Raw genomic sequence first — 20338 nt, forward strand, 5'->3', positions numbered from 1 at the left:
ATCTTCAGAGACTAACATACTGAGTTTTTGTGTTTGCTTTTTAACTGCTAACTGTTGTTCTTTGCTATCAGCCTTTTAGCCACAAAAAATGGGCAAAAATCTCCTGGTTAATATTCCTTTTCTACTATTCCATCTAATTTCTGGATGTAAAAGTCTAGTCTCCATAGGATAGATTTTGTTGGTCAGGGAAATCTACGGTAAAGAGGTGACCCTGAGCAGAGACCTGAGAGGAGAGAGGGAGCAGATCATACAGGTATAGAGTGAGAGCATGGCAGGAAGAAGGAACAGAACTGAGAAGTCCTGCAAGTAAGAGGGAGCTTCTTAGGTGACTCTAGTGGTAGAGAAGCTGCCTGCCAATGCAGGAGATGTGAGAGATGTGGGTTCAATCGCTGGGTCGGGAAGATCCCCTGGAGAAGGGCATGGCAACCCGCTCCAGTATTCTTGCCTGGAGAATCCCCATGGACAGAGGAGCTTGGTGGGCTACAGTGCACAGAGTTGGAAAGAGTGGGACATGACTGAAGTGACTTAGAACACACACACACAGGTAAGGAATTGCCTTTTATAGGCCAGAGCAGCAAAGAGGAGATCACAGAAGTAGGAAGGACAGGAGAAAGTGTGGTAGAAGTTTTCAGAGAGGTGGCAGCTGTGAGGGTGAGGAGACACAGGTGACTGGTAAGCAGCTGAGAGGACTTGGGCTTTCTTCAGATTGAAATGGCAAGCTGATGGAAGGTTCTGAACACAGGAGTAGCATGATCTATTAAATGACTCAGAGCTGAAAATTCTACACTAGTTACTCTGTGGAAATTAGTTGGTGGGAGATGGAGAAGGATGGGTAAGACCAGAAACAAAGAAGACATCTAGGAGTCTCTTATAACACTTTAAGAGATGTTGTTAGTTTGGACCAGAGTGTTAACAGTGGGGGTGGTGACAGGTGATCATAGATTCTGGATATCTGCTAAAGATAGTGTGAACAAGGTTTTTTTTTTAAAGGATTAGATGTGGTATTTGAGAGAAAAGGAAGCTGAAGGGAGAGAGTAGTCAAGAGCTGGAGTAGTCTGTGGGTCACCTTAGGTATAATTCTGTCCTTTAATTTTTGGAGCTTAAAACTGTAGATGGAGAATAAGGAAGACTTAGTAAAATAGAGACACACTGATAAGTGAATGAATGCACTGAAATAATATCCTGAATGTGCCTCTACCATAAGAATTATCACATCGCATTATTATCATCTTCACTGGTCCTTTTTTCCATGAGGACAAATTCTTTGTCTCATCTGTTTTGTATTTACAGTTCAAGAATTTAAGAAAGTATTCAATCATTTATTTCAATTTCAATTCATTTATTTACATTACTGTGACAAGATCACAAGAAACATTTAACAGTGAAGGAAACCAGAAAGAGAAAAACAAATATCATACATTAACACATATATATGGAATCTAGAAAAATGGTACAGACGAACCTATTTGCAGGGCAGGAATAGACGTGCCGATGTAGAAAATGAGTGCTCTGTGATGACCCAGAGGGGTAGCACTAGGAGGCTGGAGGAAGCTCCAAGATGGAGGGGATATATGTATACATATAGCTGATTAATTTCAGTGTACAACAGAAACTAACAAAACATTGTAAGCAATTATACTCTATTGAAAATAAATAACGAAATAAAAAGTATAACAGATTCACTTTGTTGTATACTTGAAACTAACACAACATTGTAAATCAAGGTTAAAAAATTGACTAATATCCAAATAAAAAATTTTAAAAAATTAAAGTGGCTGACACAATTGGAGGAATACAGGCAATAGCTTATGAGCAGAAATGCCTTAAAGTGGATAATATCCGGGCTGCATGTGCTCTCCAGCTATTTTAGGAGTTAAAGAGCAGATAGTTTAAGGTAAACATCTTATTAGTCAGCTAATAATCCTCATATTTCAGTGGGTTACTAAAACACAGATTTATTTCTCATTCATATTACAAGTTGGACACAAGTTAGCTATGGCTTTCTACCTACCTTGTCATTCCAGGACTGAAGAAGCAGCCCAAATCTGAAACATGCAAAGGGAAGATTAAAAGTGGTGGGAGAAACCAACAACACTTCTCTAAACTTCTACATAGAATTGGTATGAGCTCTATCCACGCACATTCCATTGGCTAAAGCAAGTAATTTGTCCAACTTAAGTCAATAAGTAAGTAATTTGTCCAACAAGTTAATAACTAATTTGTCCAACTTAATTCCATTACAAGAGAAGACTCTATACATAGACATCACCAAATGGTCAACACGAAAATCAGATTGATTATATTCTTTGTAGCCAAAGATGGAGAAGCTCTATACAGTCAGCAAAAACAAGACCGGGAGCAGACTGTGGCTCAGATCATGAACTCCTTATTGCCAAATTCAGGCTTAAATTGAAGAAAGTAGGGAAAACCACTAAACCATTCACGTATGACCTAAATCAAATCCCTTATGATTATACAGTGGAAGTGAGAAACAGATTTAAGGGACTAGATCTGATAGATAGAGTGCCTGATGAACTATGGACGGAGGTTCGTGACATTGTACAGGAGACAGGGATCAAGACCATCCCCGTGGAAAAGAAATGCAAAAAAGCAAAATGGCAATCTGGGGAGGCCTTACAAATAGCTGTGAAAAGAAGAGAAGTGAAAAGCAAAGGAGAAAAGGAAAGATATAAGCATCTGAATGCAGAGTTCCAAAGAATAGCAAGGAAATAAGAAAGCCTTTTTCAGCAATCAATGCAAAGCAATAGAGGAAAACAACAGAATAGGAAAGACTAGAGATCTCTTCAAGAAAATTAGAGATACCAAGGGAACATTTCATACAAAGATGGGCTCGATAAAGGACAGAAATGGTATGGACCTAACAGAAGCAGAAGATATTAAGAAGAGGTGGCAAGAATACACAGAGTTGTACAAAAATGATCTTCACGACCAAGATAATCACGATGGTGTGATCACTGACCTAGAGCCAGACATCCTGGAATGCGAAGTAAGTGGGCCTTAGAAAGCATCACTATGAACAAAGCTAGTGGAGGTGATGGAATGCCCGTTGAGCTATTTCAAATCCTGAAAGATGATGCTGTTAAAGTGTTGCACTCAATATGCCAGGAAATTTGGAAAACTCAGCAGAGGCCACAGGACTAGAAAAGGTCAGTTTTCATTCCAATCCCAAAGAAAGGCAAGGCCAGAGAATGCTCAAACTACTGCACAATTGCAGTCATCTCACTTGCTAGTAAAGTAATGCTCAAAATTCTCCAAGCCAGGCTTCAGGAATACGCTTGATGAAAGTGAAAGAGGAGAGTGAAAAGTTGGCTTAAAGCTCAACATTCAGAAAACGAAGATCATGGCATCTGGTCCCATCACTTCATGGGAACTAGATGGGGAAACAGTGGATTTTGGGGGGCTCCAAAATCACTGCAGATGGTGACTGAAGACATGAAATTAAAAGATACTTACTCCTTGAAAGGAAAGTTATGACCAATCTAGATAGCATATTCAAAAGCAGACACATTACTTTGCCAGCAAAGGTCCATCTAGTCAAGGCTCTGGTTTTTCCAGTGATCATGTATGGATGTGAGAGTTGGACTGTGAAGAAAGCTGAGCACCGAAGAATTGATGCTTTTGAACTGTGGTGTTGGAGAAGACTCTTGAGAGTCCCTTGGACTACAAGGAGATCCAACCAGTCCATTCTAAAGGAAATCAGTCCTGGGTGTTCATTGGAAGGAATGATGCTGAAGCTGAAACTCCAATACTTTGTCCACCTCATGCAAAGAGTTGACTCATTGGAAAAGACTGTGATGCTGGGAGGCATTGGGGGCAGGAGGAGAAGGGGACGACAGAGGATGAGATGGCTGAATGGCATCACCGACTCAATGGACATGAGTTTGAGTGAACTCCAGGAGTTGGTGATGGACAGGGAGGCCTGGCGTGCTGCAATTCAAGGGGTCGCAAAGAGTCGGACACGACTGAGCGACTGAACTGAACTGAACTGAACTGAAGTCCAATAACGGTAGGAATACTTAATTCTCTTATAGGAAACATAAGAATAAATAATTGCAGACAGAAATATATCTACTATGAGTTACTTCCAAAAGATATAATTGCCTTTGGCCTCCTAGATCCCAAAGGGACCATGGGACCATGGCCGATGATTGATATATCTACTACCACAGCCATCCATGTTCATAAAGTTTAGATCCAAGTTTTGAAGAGACCAATGGACAATCAATATTACTTATTAGGAACCAACCAGTCCTCTTGTTTCTTTTGAATCTTCAAGAAGGATCATTAAGTAAATTTAAGGACCTCTGGTTTCAGAAAATGCTGGCAATCACCACTCACAGTATAGGCTGATAAAATTTCTTTTGTTTAGTTTCTCAAGGATGCATTACTACAGTGTTTTTGTTCTGAACTGTGAAAATGGGGAAAGCATCAGGAGTAGTAGATGTCTCAGTTCCAGCAGCCAGTCCCTTCCATATATCTCCTCCCAGCCTTGAGTGTTAATACTACCTCGACAGGAAAACTGCTTAAGTTTGTAAGCAACCAATTCTGTGCTTAGAGGCACTAAACTATATATTAAAAATCATTCATAATGTCAAGCCATGTAAACATGGCATGTTTATAAGGACATGGGGAGATAATAAATCAATGTGCTAACATTCAATCTGAGAAAGGGATGGCACCCCACTCCAGTACTCTTGCTTGGAAAATCCCATGGACGGAGAAGCCTGGTGGGCTGCAGTCCATGGGGTTGCGAAGAGTCGGCCACAACTGAGTGACTTCACTTTCACTTTTCACTTTCATGCATTGGAGAAGGAAATGACAACCCACTCCAGTGTTCTTGCCTGGAGAATCCCAGGGACAGAAGAGCCTGGTAGGCTGCCATCTCTGGGGTCGCACAGAGTCGGAATCGACTGAAGGGACTTAGCAGCAGCAGCAGCAACATTCAATAATTCCATGACTTGTGATATGTTTTGGTTCAAAGTTTTAGGAAGCACCTCTTTTTAAAGTGGTACCAAAGAAATATTTTGATGCTGAATAATTATGTGGTTAGACCTACTTTTCAATGTGAAGAATATTATGCTGTGATCCTTTCTCTCAAGGCTCTGAATGAAGACCTAGAACCCAATAGGACACCTGGGCTAGTTGGGATGCTCATCAAAACAGAGAAATTCATTATAAGAGATACCATGATATAAATGGCTCTATATAAGATGACTATTTCCGTATCTTTACTGACAGTCCTGACTAGTACAACTTTGTTCATTTGGCTAAAAGTTTCTTACAACAAATTATCTCATGCAACAAGAGTTTTACTTACTCTGTGTACATGTGTGAGTGTATATTTTTTTGTATTTCTGGTCCCACACATTGGCTGTATGTATTGGAGAGAAGAGAACTAGTGGAAAGTATTAATTCATGAAGCTGTGGTCACTGATGTCTCAGTTACTTGTTCAAACAAGTGAATTGATACTAGCATGATAGAAGGGGTATTCACTCAAAATTTTAAAATATGTTTATATAAATGAATCTGTATCACATAGCATAGTAAATTCATACTTACTAAATATAAGTCACTTCCAGAGGCATGAAAAGGAAAGTGCTAGTTGCTCAGTCATGTCTACCTCTTTGTGACCCCCATGGACTGAAGCCTGCTTCTGTCCATGGAATTCTCCAGGCAAGAACACTGCAGTGGGTCACATTCCCTTCTCCAAGGGATCTTTCCAACCCAGGAAACCTGGGTCTCTTGCACTGCAGGCAGATTCTTTACCATTTGAGCCATGAGAGATGACCAGTGGCATATACACAATATGTAAATAATTTATACTCATTTAACTTTACATTTTAAAATGTTTTCATCATTATTACTTAACTAAAAGACATACAGTTGTTTATATTTCAACCAGGTTATTCTTCTGGTTACACAGAACTGAACAATTCTCAATCTCCCTGTTTCTCAGTAGCCTTCTCTATCTTCCATTTTAGTTAAATTCCCATGGAAGTGGTGGAAGTTAATTGCCCTTTGAGAGTACAGGACTGCAAGTAAAGTGAAACATTCTCATTTTATTTTCAGAAAAGAGAGTGTTGCATTGTTTCAAACCTGGGTTAGTGCTTGTCATGCCAAAGGTGAAATAATGACCTCAGTAAGCTTTGGAATTTTAGCTACAGTTGAAGTTTTGCAGTGATTCCTGCGATTTCTGTTATGTACAGGCCTTAACCAGAGATGTGAATGTCCTCTTGTATTTTTTAGATGAAAAATGTCTCTGTCAAATAGGCAGCATGTTGCAGACATATTGCAGAGCCTCTAAGGTGAAAGACATTTCTTACCTAAGATCATCAAGAGATTTTTCTTCACTTTTACATTACTGTCTTGCCCTTCCCTTTTACCCCCAGTCAATGCATCTAAGAGAATTTGTCTTTCCCAGGCAATTATTCCTTTCCTCCCAGGATGAAGCTATAGTGGTGTCACCCACCTTCCAAGGATCAGCCTGACACCATCAATACTCCCAGGATTAACATGTGGAGGGATGAGACCTAGGATGTACAGGTCTGGGGCATAAATGCCCAGATTGTATTTCCTTTGGTGTCTGTACATAATGTCCCAATCCCCACACCCCACCAACCGTGAGATTTTACTTATTTATTTATTTACATCTCCACAGTACTAGTACTTCCTGTAATATCCAGCCTCCTGCTTTGTTCTTCAGAAGTTTCTGCAGGATTGAACACACTCAGCTCTAATTCACTTCTACAGAAACAACACAGTCATCCCAGAGAACTGCCATTTCACAACCACTCTTGCTTTCCTTGTAGCCACACTTTTTTCCTTTCACTCAAAATCTAATCCCCTTGGTTCTCTGTTGCCACAGTGCTTGAGAAGAAAAATTAGACTATGTTACGAATATAAATACTAAAAAAAAAAGTTCTGAACTGAAGTTAGCTCCCCCTTTACATGTTCACTTTGAAATGATCCGTTTGTGCCCTAAGATAAATCCTCTCTGACATTTGATTCTCGTTTACTATTCACCTTGGTTGAAGCTTCGGGGTCTCCATCTCTCACCAACCTCCCTCTCTTCAACTCTTGGTTGCTCGGCAACCTCAAACAGCTGGTTGCCCAAACAGGAAAAGTAAATGGGATTAACTCTGGAGGAAACTAATTGAAGGAAGCATTAGTATGCTCCCAATCAGAATTCTTTCAAAAAAAAGGAATTTTTTTTCAATACTAGCTGATTAAGTTGCACTGTGCTGTCCTAAGTAAGAAGACAGACTATGGAGTGTACAGGTGGAAGAACATTACAGATTCGAATGCTGAATATTCAGAGCAGTGGTGACAGCAGCTACTATATAATTGCCCTTAACAGGCCACAGTCCTCTGTTTGCAAAATGGCGTAAAGTTATTACAAGTCTTTTGCTTGTTACTTCTCTCATTCATGCATGAATGTATATATTCATTCACTCACTCACTCCCTTACTTATCCACTCAGTTAAGTATTTACTGAGAGACAGCAGGCTGTTAATAGAAATTCTATGGACTCTGGGGGTGAACCAGACATTCGTTTCAATCTTAGCTCCAATACTTCCCTATCTCTGCCATTCTAAACCAATTTTCTTAAACTTTCTAGATCTTCATTTAAAAATTAGTAAAATCAAGTTATCAATACTTACACCTTAAATGCATATTGTGATGATTAAATAAAATAGAATATGCAAAATAACCACTACAGTGATTGCCCAGGTTAGACATTCCATTAACTTAATTTTCCTTCCACCATGTGTCACTGAAATGTGGGAGAAAAACTGGAGGTATGTTATCTAATTTGAGACTTCTGTCTGTATTTCAAACATAAAGCCAAGACAAGAATGAAATTTCAGCTGTAGTAGTTAAGAGGAATTGACAGATATGAGGTTTCTTAAATAACTAGAATGGAGTGAATGATAAATCAGTGGAAACTGTCAAAGATACCTCAATGTTCTGAGACTGGAAAATCTCAGAGAATGGTGATGTCACTGACGAACTAGCAACCAAAGAAATGAAGTTAGTCTGTGCAACAATTTAGGCTTAAGTATGAGGGCTGGGACATGCTTCCCTGGTGGCTTAGTGGTAAAGAATCTGCCTGCCAATGTAGGAGATGCAGGTTTGATCCTTGGGCTTGGGAAGAACCCTGGAGAAGGAAATGGCAACCCACTCCAGTATTCTTGCCTGGGAAATCCCATGGACAGAGGAGCCTGGCAGGCTATATATAGTCCATGGGGTTGAAAAGAGCTGGACACAACTTAATGACTAAACAAAAAATCAAACAGATAAGGACTGGGGCAAAGCTGACCCTGGGGTAGAACAATGAAGGCTATACCTTGACTTCAACTGGCCCTGCTTCTCCTCTGCTCTAAGACCTAGCTGGCTAGAACAATGAAGACAGTAGGGCAAGTGAAGAAACAGGTGTAATGAGCTATAGTTAAAAAAAAGTCCTAGGCTGCTCCTTGGATAGCAAGATCAAACCAGTCAATCCTAAAGGAAATCAACCCTGAATATTCATTCGAAGGACTAATGTCAAAACTGAAGCTCCAATACTTTGGCCACCTGATGCAAATAGTTCTTGGAAAAGACCCTGATGCTGGGAAAGATTGAAGGCAGGAGGAAAAGGAGACAACAGAAGATGAGATGGTTGGATGGCATCACCAACTCAATGGACTTGAGTCTGAGCAAACTCCAGGAGATGGTGAAGGCCAGGGAAGCCTGGTGTGCTGCAGTACACGGGGTCACAAAGAATTCAGACATGACTTTGCTACTGAACAACAACAAAGGTGCCCATATGAGCTAGACCTCTGATATTCAAAGACTTAGTATCAGCCTTTTAAACTATTTTCAATATTTTATTTCCTTCCGAGCAAAAAAGTTAATGACTACTTTCTAGACCAATATGTTAGTCATATACAGCCTTCAGAACTTCTGTGAGCTGGCAAAGTGACCTCAAGATGGAGCTCCAGAACGTCTATAGACTGGAAAAGTCCACTCAGAACTTAAGTTCTCATACCCTCTGCAGGTTAGACAAGCGGGTTGAGAAGCAGAGGAATAAGGGACCACAAGGACTAGACTGGCCCAATCTGGAGTTCTAAAGCTTAGATAAGTCCTGTTAGGGATATGTATGTTGAGACAGGAACAGAACCACTATAGGGAGTGGAATTATTTTGCTGTGAATAAGCCTAGCTTTGTTCATTATCACTCGTGAAAGTGATCATAAAGACTTTACTCCTTTTTGAAAATGGTTGTCCAATGTGGCACAAAATGTCAGTAAAAGCTAAAGAAATAAGAAAATGATCATTTCAGGTATAAAGACAAGACAGATATGGGACTGGAAAGAAAGGAAAGAACCTGGGCAGTGATTTTCCTATTTGCAAATCTGGAGATGCTTGAAGGACTTCTAAAAAGTGATAAAGCATACAGAGTAGCTGCATGGCAATTTCATTCCTCAGGATGAATGCTGCTTTTTGCAATTCTTCTCTTATTTACCCTTCAAGAATGCCCTTGTTCAGTTTATCTACCTTTCATCTGAATAATAATAATATAAAGAATTCTATCAGGAAGGGGATGGAGATAATATACAACTGAGGTTTTAGGAGACCTGCACAGTTCTGAGGTCTGTCCTTGCGGTAGCACATCCTGCTACCTTTTTCCTTTCTTTTTCTCCTTTTCAAACATCTATATTTTCTCAACTCTTTTCCTGAAGAAAGAAAAAAAAAAAAAAAAGGAACTCCTCTCCAGTAAAGTAAGGAACAAGATTTGTTATTTGTGTTCTTTTTTCTTCCACCAAAGACAAAGGCTGTCTTTGTAATCTATCCTTGCTAAAGATTATGTATTTCCTCCACTTTGAATCAGTCACCAGAAAGGTTAAAAAAAAAAGGGCAGAAAATAGGGATGTTTAAACTATATAGAATAAATAAATAATTCAGTGATATTAACCTCTCAACTACCTGCAAAGCATTCTTTGTAGCTCAAAGGGTGAGACGGCCTTATGAGAGAAATGCTGTTTATCATTTATTTAATACACATGGCTGCAGCCTAAGGAAGAAAAGTTTAAAAGTAATGTCAACAGGCAAAAGACCACACTAGGAGTCATGGAGCTCACCTTGCGTTTCTCCCCGAGGCAGAGCTGACGGGAATTCATTCAGGACCATTCTATTATTCATGCAAAGAACTGTCTATCACAAATGCAATATGAAAAGGAGGTGCGCCCCATGTGAGGCATGAAATACCATCTCTAATAACTGGCAGTTTAATTTCAAGATTTCGGGACTGCTCATTTAAAAATACCTGAAGCAAAGTTCTAAAGCACAGAATGACAAAGGAAATCATTGCTGTTACACTTTAAGAAACCGTGTCCTATTTCTGCTAGAAAATACAATAATTTGGGTTAAAAAGATGATAGGGAAAATAATGCAAAAAACTGACAATAGAATGTCATGGCAGCCGGCGCCTCAGAGTAAGAACTTTCATAACTCTGGAACACACTCACTAGGACATGGTCTTTGTAACTATCTTAGAAAACTCGTCTTATTCCTTTCTAATGCTATGGCAACTGAGAAAAAAAAGTTACAGTAAAATCTAGAATTTACAGGAGAACCTAGACGCTAAAATAACCATTTTTGACTTCTGATAGACTCATAGTATTTCTGACATATACCTAGAAAGAACCTAAAGAATCACTCATTATAATAAACTTACATAAGCAGTTAAGAAACTGAGACCCAGGGGCAGATACAGATTAGGACTGTAGACTCAGCATTACCTAGTATCCTTTCTCTTTATACTGTATGACTTTGAAAAAATTACCATTGAAAATAATATCACGTTAATGATAAACATTTCACTGTGTAAACAAGAAGTTCAAGTCTATCTGCCAGCACACGCTCAAGCAAGCCCCTTCACATCTACAATGCTATATGCCCTGTTTAATGCGGTCCTCTTGCTTTTGCATTAAAGAAGGAGGACCTCTGCCTATACTCCCTGGACCAGATGCATTGCAGGGATGGGTGGTAGTTTTCGTGGCAAAAGTTAGGCTTAGGGGATTTCTAAGGTCAAGGATCTATAGGAGAACCAAAATTAGACCAAAGGGTAGAGCTGATAATAAAAAAGAAGATAATAAAAAAGCCCACAAAGGCAAGAAAGGGAGTTAAAAATAGGCAGTCAACTAGAAATTGGGGTTATGGGCCCAGGACTTCCTGTCCCAGGGAGGCAAATGCAAGAAGAGCAGCAGATGTAACCAGGACCCTGTCTAGGACAACAGCCTGGGGCAGATGCTGTCTGTGAAGAGTTTGTGCGTGCCAGCTGCAGCAGGATGGGTAGATGGGCTGGCTATGACTACACTACAAGGCCGAGACAGGCTCACACACATGGCAAGTGTTAAGTTGGTTTGCTTGCTGTATTTCTGGTCTAGCCTGTAATTTTCTCCATCTGGACACACCTCCAAGCACAACAGGAGAGCTTAAGCAGCAACCAGAACCTCAGCTCATCCACCATTGATGAGGTTTGTCTCTCCTCTTGGGAGAAGGAAATGGCATCCCACTCCAGAACTCTTGCCTGGAAAATCCCATGGATGGAGGAGCCTGGTAGGCTGCAGTCCATTGGGTCGCTAAGAATCAGACGTGACTGAGCGACTTCACTTTCACTTTTCACTTTCATGCACTGGAGAAGGAAATGGCAACCCACTCCAGAACTCTTGCCTGGAAAATCCCATGGATGGAGGAGCCTGGTAGGCTGCAGTCCATTGGGTCGCTAAGAATCAGACGTGACTGAGCGACTTCACTTTCACTTTTCACTTTCATGCATTGGACAAGGAAATGGCAACACACTCCAGTGTCCTTGCCTAGAGAATCCCAGGGACGGGGGAGCCTGGTGGGCTGCCGTCTATGGGGTCACACAGAGTCAGACACTACTGAAGTGACTTAGCAGTAGCAGCAGACCTGAGGGTACCTCTGACTACTTAAAGCAGAATGTAAAAGTCATTGAAGTAAAGGAGTTTTAGGCAAAGATGAGAGTATGGGAAGATTAGTAGCAGAGATTGAGTGAGAGAAGACAGATGTTAACTGTAAGTAAACACCAAAGTCTTCAACAGAAAGTCAAAGGATGATCCAATCAATCACCTGGTCTCTGCCTAGCATCCACAATGCCACACAGCTGCCTCTAGTGGTGTCAGAGCCTCCATGGATGTCTAAATTTAGTGATTCAAGACACGGCATGTACTTGAGTCAAAACACACACACACACACACACACACACACACACACACACACTCTCTCTCTCTCTCTCTCTCTCTTACTGATTTTTTGTTCTTGCATGTGTCTGTCAAAAGACCACACTTCAGGTCCTGCCACTTTGGGGTTTAGAGAACTTAGGAATTTAGGGAAAAGGATGATGGGGATGAGGTAGAATATGGACACTGCTGCTGCTGCTGCTGGTGTTAAGTCGCTTCAGTCGTGTTCGACTCTGTGCGATCCCATAGACAGCAGCCCACCAGGCTTCTCCGTCCCTGGGATTCTCCAGGCAAGAACACTGGAGGGGGCTGCCATACTGTTCCTCAAATAAGAGAAAGGAAACTGCTGTGGAAGATTTACCTGCAGTTTGACCTCTGAAGAAACAGGAATAAAACACACGCCAGGGTCTAGAAACTTCAGATCCTATTATGTTGAACATCTCAGAACCACAGTAAATAAACCAAAAGGGTAAGACTGCATAGATTTGAAAGGCACCAAGGACAGTGGGGAACAGGGAGCAGAGGGCGCAGAGAAATAGCTTGAGGAGAGGGTTTGGGGTGGTGAACACATATAAGGCATAGTTCTGTGCAAACATGCAGCTAGTAAGAATCACCTAGAAACAAGACAAGACATGGTCTGAACCTTGGAGCTGATTCTGGGGATGATAGCATAGGAAGGATACAGAGAAGAGACCAAAACATCATCTACCTTGAAAGCTGCCAGGAAAGCATCCAGCAGCATGTCTGACACATAACTGACTCTCAGAGTATGTTAACACCTTTCCTTTATGGAAAATTCCCTTGAGTAACACTGAAATAAGATAGTCTTCACAGTTCACAGAACATTTAGAAATAGTACAAAATAGAATATATGCATATTCTACACCCATACTGCTCTTAGGAATATAGCCAACAGAAATAGTCCATACATTTACCAAAACACATTGCACAAAAGTGTAGCAGCTGTATTCACAACAACCAGGACCAAAAACTATCAAAATGCTCATCCATAGTACAATGGATAAGTAAACTATAGTAAAAGCTAATACTGCTACTGCTGCTAAGTCGCTTCAGTCGTGTCTGACTCTGTGTGACCTCATAAACGGAAGCCCACCAGGCTCCCCCTTCCCTGGGATTCTCCAGGCAAGAACACTGGAGTGGGTTGCCATTTCCTTCTCCAATGCATGAAAGTGAAAAGTGAAAGTGAAGTTGCTTAGTCGTGTCCGACTCTTAGTGACCCCATGGACTGCAGCCCACCAGGCTCCTCCGTCCATGGAATTTTCCAGGCAAGAGTACTGGAGTGGGGTGCTATTGCCTTCTCCGAATACAGTAATTATTTGTTCTCATTCATGTACAATATTCTACTGTAAAAAATAGAGGTAAATTCTACAAGCATAATGTTAAGCAAAATAAGCCAAGCACAAACGAGTACATACTGTGTAATTCCATTTATAAGTTCAATAAACAGGTGAAAAGCATCTACACTCCTAGAAGTCAATATAGCTAAAACACTTGGTGGGGGTAGGTAGTGATGAGGTTTCTGGGGAGATGATAATGCTCCAAACAATAACTGTCATGTCAAAATTAGCCAATGTCTTATTTTCAGAGACAACATATACATGCATGTGCACACAAGCATTCTTTGTGTTTAAAGAGCAGGATGCTAGGCTCATTGTTATCACGTTATTATAGTAATAAGGATAAATGTAATCCTTCCTGAAAAAATGTATAGCATTGTAGTGGAGAAAAGATAAGTTCCAGTATTTAAGCTGAATTAAACTGTGATTTACCTTAACTGCTCATTATTTCTATAATTGGGGCAAATATCTATATATTAATTTACTTGTCTGTATTGATAAAATTAGGAGAAGAATATCTACATCATCGAGGTGTTGTGAAATTTAAAGAAATGATAAATGACATGGACTAAAAGTGACTGTTAATAATGATGTTAATTTCATTCTTCCCACTTTCTCAGGCAGCACACACACACATACACACACACACACACACACACACACACACATATGTATTGCCCATCTTTGTGATATGACTGTAAGTGTCCTTTTCAATGCTGTTACAGCTCTTGGTCACAGAAACTTCAGGCAACCCTTAATCCAAATGTGACAACCTGTCTCTGTAATGGATGATTAGTTAGCATTATTTCTTCTTACTGTACTACCATCACCATAGTCTCCGAGGTTGGATATCAGCAGATCCTGTTAATGTTTCCTTTGCCTATTTTGTTTATAGAGTTAGTCAGCTATATGTAGCATATGTTGCTGGTGGTGGTGGTCAGTTATTAAGTCATGTCTGACTCTTTGCGCATCCATGGACTGCAGCAAGCCAGGCTTCCCTGTCCTTCACTAAGTCCCAGAATTTGCTCAAACTCATATCCATTGAGTTGGTGATGCCATCCAACTCTCTCATCCTCTGCTGACCTCTTCCCCTCCTGTTCTCAATCTTTCTCAGCATTATGGTCTTTTCCAATGAGTTGGCTCTTCACATTAAGAGGCCAAAATATTGTAGCTTCAACTTCAGCATCAATACTTTCACTGAATATTCAGGGTTGATTTCCTTTAGGATTTACTGGTTTGATCTTGCTGTCCAAGGAACTCTCAAGAATCTTCTCTAATACCACAGTTCGAAAGCATCAATTCTTCAGCACTCAGCCTTCTTTATGGTCCAGCTCTCACATCCATACATGATTACTGGAAAGACCATAACTTCGACTATGTGAGTCTTTGTTGGCAAAGTAATATCTCTGCTTTTTAATATGCTGTCTAGGTTTGTCATAGCTTTCCTTCCAAGGAGCAAGTATCTTAATTTCATGGCTGCAGTCACTGTCTGCGGTGATTTTGGAGTCCAAGAAAATAAAACCTATCACTGCTTCCACTTTTTCGCCTTCTATTTGCCTTGAAGTTATGGGACTGGATGCCATGGTCTTAGTTATTTGAATGCTAAGTTTTAAGCCAACTTTTTCACTCTCCTCTTTCACTCTCATCAAGAGCATATATAGCCTGCTTTATCCTTATCCACACTGTGCAAACCACAGCCCCCTTCTTCATAGCTCTAAATTGCAGCCACAGTGCTGATGGACAGAATGCACCCACAAGCCTGCTTGAAGAACTTGCCCTTCTCTGTTAGAGGTTACCTGCAGTTTAGGTAATGCATGATTCCTCATCTCCATAGACAAACCCACCTACTGGCAACTGGAACATCTTTGAACTTCTTCATTGATGTGAATGGTCCAAAGGACACAGGTGAAGAACCTTTGAAGTGACGGAACATCAGGTTGTACAAAGCTGGGGAGACAGGTGGAAGAGACATGGCAGGCACTGAAGGTCACTTCTCTACTTCCCTTCCCCTCACCCTTTACATACATCTTCTAAAATCTTCACAGCAGTTCCATTCCCTTATTTCTCATCCCATTTTATTTTCATATTTTACTCTACATTCCTAATTCTCTCATTCCCTTTTAAATTTTTCTTAGCTTTATGTTTCTATTTTTCTATCAATCCAGATTTGGTATTATGCACTTATTGAGCTCATAAACAGAACTTATGCCCTGGAGGAAAATCCTGAGAAGTTAAATACATTGTATTCAATTTATTTTGGAAATTAATATGTCAGCAAGTGAACCAAATTTTCATTTCTTTATATACTGGTTAATGAACCTACATTTTGGCAGCCATGAAAGCTTCTTTCAGAACTTTCCCCTCCTCTTCTTTTCAAGGCTTTTTAGAAAGGAGCTTCACAGACTAGTTTCAGGAGGGGGTGAGGATGGAAGTTTGATATTGTAACCTTCCCTTTTCTCTCAAGTCTCAAGCTTCTCTTCTTTTGCTGAGCATCTTAAACAAGCAGGGGGATGTTTTTCCTCTTTTATTTTTTAATTGCTTATGTTGATGTGCAAGTCAATGTTTTCAATGAGATGCAAACGGAGTCGCCCACACAGCAATAATGGGGGCTTTGTGGGCTGCCCAGCATGTGCTATGTTTCTCTGAAGACTTTAGGTCCATATCCCAAGCTCTACAAAGGGGTTAGTACATTTCAGCTTCCCTCTGTCCCATACCAAGGAGATGCTCTGACTGTGAGAAAAACAGCAGGTAGATTAGCCACTGATAGAATATGTAGTTTCTCCAGGCCACCACTATGCATAACACTTCTTTTCCACTGAGAGTCAATTATTACATTTTAAATAATCAGTTGTACAGAGAATTTAATGAAATGCAGCCATGATATGGTAAACTAGAGCTGACTGAAAAGCTATTTTTGCTTTCAAAGATTTTTGCTATTCAGTTAACTTTTCCTATTAATACATCATGATAGCAACTGTGATTAGAAAAGTAACATCCACTAATTTACACCTGAATGACAAAGGAAAGGTTGCTAAGTGCTTTGGAAGTATAATAGGATTATTTTTTTCTGTGGGGAGTAATATATTCTGGGTAAGGACAGAACTCTGGTTAAAGTCTATAGAATTAACAAATAGAATTTATCTATCCTGATTTGGCATGTTCTCGAGGCTAAATATTCATTTATGTAAGGATTTTTGCCCTCTATATTACTATTAGCACGTTTAAAGCCTTTTATTCAACACGGGCAGAACAGATTGCTTATACTTTCTCAGGTCCTTCTTACATTTTATAAGTGCTGAAGCCCAGGAAATCTCTATGAAAATTAAGGCTACAAGAGAAGAGTGCATTTGCTGTTGTCTGGGTAACAGGCTTGGGCACTAAGTACTGGAGACTTCTGCAGGCCTATTTTTTCTTTTTAACGAAGAACAAAAGAGGGTTCCCACTTCAGAAGGGTTAGCTCACCCTCGAGGCAGTAAAACTGGAAATGAAAGGTGAAACTAAGGACACATATCCCCTTAGAATTCTGTAGAAGACCACAGTAAATGGTGCATCCACAAACTAGTGAACAAACAATGGTATAAATAAGAATAAACTGAGAAGATTCCCAACCTTACAGGAGGAGTGAGGAAGGCTAGGAGTGAGGAAGCCTTCCTAGAAGGCTCAGGAACCTGAAGAAATTTCAAGGACTGTGAGAAAAGAGGAATTCACCCTAATTTACAGATACCATAGGTGAAGTCAGGTAGCAAGTTTTTGGTTTGGCCTGCTATCCTTAAAATGTCTTTAAAAGATCAATCTGAGATTCCCCATACAAAGTTCAGCAAAGCAAATTTAAGGTCTACAATGTAAATTACCATTCCTGCTATACTTATGTATGACCACCTTATTTTGTGATCAAGTCATTTTTCTTTGAGATCGGTGTTGTTCAGTCACTAAGTCATGTTCAACTCTTCGTGACTCCATGGATTGAAGCATGCCAGACTTCCCTGTCCTTCACTAAATTCCAGTTTGCTCAAACTCATGTTCATTGAGTCACTGATGAGTTCCAACCATCTCATCCTCTGTGACCCTTTCTCCTCCTGCACTCAGTCTTTCCCAGCATCAAGGTCTTTTCCAGTGAGTCAGTTCTTTGTATCAGGTGGCCAAAGGATTGGCGCTTCAGTTTCAGCATTAGTCCTTCCAGTGAACAGTCAGGACTGATTTCCTTTAGGATTGATAGGTTTGATTTCCTTGCTGTCCAAGGGACTCTCAAGGGTCTTCTCCAGCACCAATTCTCCAGCACCAACTTCAAAAGCATCAATTCTTTGGTGTTCAGACTTCTTTATGGTCCAACTCTCACATCTGTACATGACTACTGGAAAAACCACAGCTTTGACTATATGGAACTTTGTCAGCAAAGTGGTATTTGTTTTTTAACATGCTGTCTAGTTTCGTCATAGTTTTTCTTCCGAGGAGGAATTATGTTTTAATTTGAGATTATTTTTGATCAAAAGAAGGGTGACTATAGAGAGAAGTGTTGTGTTTCAACAGAAAACTATTCATCATCTATAGCACATTCTTCTGAGTTATCAGAGTCTAACCCTATTCAAGGTCTTTAAGATTTTTTTGCAACTCTTTGTAAATTATAGGGAACTGACAGATATGCAAATAGTGTCTTGTCTGATAGTGGTTTAATTGACTTCCTCCCCAACTGTGGGGAAAAAACAGTTTTGGTACTTACACCTACATTGGACTGGATTCTACTACTTGCAAAAATTAACAGTTCTTCTCAAATTCTCAGTTCTTCCAACTTTCTTCAGTATCTTGCTGCTGCTGCTGCTAAGTCGCTTCAGTTGTGTCTGACTCTGTGCTACCCCATAGACAGCAGCCCACCAGGCTCCCCCGTTCCTGGGATTCTCCAGGCAAGAACACTGGAGTGGGTTGCCATTTCCTTCTCCAATGCAGGAAGGTGAAAAGTGAAAGTGAAGTCGCTCAGTCATGTCTGACTCTTCGTGACCCCATGGACTGCAGCCTACCAGGCTCCTCCATCCATGGGATTTTCCAGGCAAGTTCCTCCTCCAAACTAACTTTTCAGGTTTTCTTCCCCTCTTGCCTGACTCACCAAGCATCCTCACCAAGACCTAAAATCTAACTGCCCAGATTTCTTTCTATGTTCTATGCTGCCTTATTATTGGCCCTTTTATTCAAAATCTGAAGAAGTCCTGCAAGATGAATGGCTTACACCCCCACAGATTCACCACTGCAAGTCATGCAGGGGCCAAATTCTCCTTGGAATGAAAGTTTGGCTAAATACTTGAGTCACAGATGTCCCTAAATAGGAATGTAGCTAATATCACCAAGAGCATCCACATCTTAATTTGAGAGGTTCAAGAAACTCATTGAATGTTGCAGCATAACCAAAAGATTGCCCTCCACTTAGCTCTTAAAATCCACTGGACTAATTACCATCAAGATTCCACTCCTGGTTTGTTACATTAACACAAATCTTTTTATTAATAGTTTTCATTGTCATTTCATGTATGCCTTTTTAATATATCTGATCTCTAGGACTCTAAAACAACTCACATTTGCCATCAACTTTCAAAGATAGTCTGATTATAGAAGTGACATCAACAAGAGTCCTTGAGGGACTATTTCTTAGTCTCTTTTATGTCCCACCCAGGATGTCTGTTATCTTCTCTGAGTCACACAGTAACACACAATATTTCTAGCTAAAATGAAGATTGACCATGTTGAACTTAACCCAAGCCCTATACTCCCCAAAATACAAAGATGGTTTAAAAACCCTCCCATAACTGCATGATAACCACACTGCCCACTCATATTTCCAGAGAAGATCCATCTTATGTTTAATCATGACTCTCATGTAAGACTTTTGAATAAGTCCCTTATTTAACTAACTCTGTAAAACCCTAGTCTACATCCTTTTCTTTATGATGTTCCTCATGAATATTTCCCCTATTATGATAGCTTGAATAAAATCATCTCCTTAATCGTTCAGTGCATTTTGTCCTCCAATGGAGTTCTGTAACACAGATGCATGCATTTGTCAAAAAATCAGGGAGTGATATAATTTAGATTTGTGTATTTCATGAAATATAAACTTTACCCCCAAAGGAAAAAAGGAATGTAAATATGAAACATAGCTAATGATATGTACACGTTAAGTTGCTTAGAGGTAAGATGAATGGATATCTGAAATTTACTTTGAAATATATTTTTAAAAAGACAGACTGATCCATCCATAAAAGAGTAAATTTTTAATAGCTTGTTATTAAGCAAATTCAATAAAGGGTAATTACTGAATCTCGGTGGTGAGTTTCTTAGTATTCACATCAAACTTAATGGTGAAATATTGAATTCTTTTACTCTAAGATTGGGAAAAAGGCAAAGATAGTATAGTCTCTGTTACCATTTCTATTCAAATTTGTACTAAAGGATTGAGTGCAGTAAGGAAAGAAAGGAAATAAAAGACATAAATCATTAATAAAGAAAGTAAAACTGTTCAATTTTCAAAGGGTAGAACTCTTTATAGAGATAATTCTAAAGAATCTACAAAGTAATTACTAGCACAGTAAGAGATCTTACCCAGGTCATAGGATAAAAGGCCAATATATGAATATTAACTATATTTTTTATACTACCAGCACAAATAACTAGAAAATAAAAGTTTAAAATAGCATCTAAAACATTACAATCAAAATAAAAAACCTAGGG

This window comes from Bos javanicus, chromosome 10 (assembly GCF_032452875.1).
Source record: "Bos javanicus breed banteng chromosome 10, ARS-OSU_banteng_1.0, whole genome shotgun sequence".
Lineage (NCBI taxonomy): Eukaryota > Metazoa > Chordata > Mammalia > Artiodactyla > Bovidae > Bos > Bos javanicus.